The sequence below is a fragment of the Pan troglodytes genome, chromosome 19, assembly GCF_028858775.2.
Source record: "Pan troglodytes isolate AG18354 chromosome 19, NHGRI_mPanTro3-v2.0_pri, whole genome shotgun sequence".
Lineage (NCBI taxonomy): Eukaryota > Metazoa > Chordata > Mammalia > Primates > Hominidae > Pan > Pan troglodytes.
In genome coordinates, this window is record NC_072417.2 from 71,421,382 (window position 1) to 71,422,107 (window position 726).

Sequence of the window (726 nt, forward strand, 5' to 3'; positions counted from 1 at the left end):
CCAGGTGCGGCCAGCCACCTAAAGTACCACCTGGTCTCTGATCCAAGCTGCAACCCCTACTGTTCTCTAAGTCTGTCATCTAAAGGCAGACATCTTCACCTTTGCCCTTGGCCCATGGCAGAAGGAGAATGTGCAACAATCATTCAAAGAAAAACCCCAACTAACCACACCATCGGTAGCCCCTAGGGTCTCTTCTGCCCTGTTTGCACTGCCTCTAGTCCAGAGGCAACGTGCAGAGCTCTCCCACATATACCCTACTCTCAAGTTTCTCAGTATGATCTGCCATCTGTTCTTGTCTTTTCCAGAATCCTGTTGTTTTTAGTCTACTGAAAGTCCCCTTTCTTGCTTTCAAATGGAACTGTGTATAGTGTTTATTTGTTCTATTTCTCTCATGTCTATTATTTCTGTGCATTTGGTATAGAGGAGAAAGACTGCAGTGTGTGTTCAGTCCACCATCTTGAAACTGGTGCTTTCCCTCTGTGTGTTTCCCGTCTGTCGCATCTTCCTCCACAACCCCAGCCCCAGTAGCAAATATCTGGCCCTGTGACCACGGGCTCAGGAAGCTACCAAACCTTCTTCTTAGGAAAAGGATTCAAAAGCTCGTGGTGTTGATTGGTTTTTGCCCCTGTTAGCCTTAGGATGTAACTTCTGGGGTCTGAAGTCCAGAGTCCAAAGCCCAGCTGCCCCACCCCTCCAAGGAGTCCTTTGCCCATGGAGAGTCCAGCA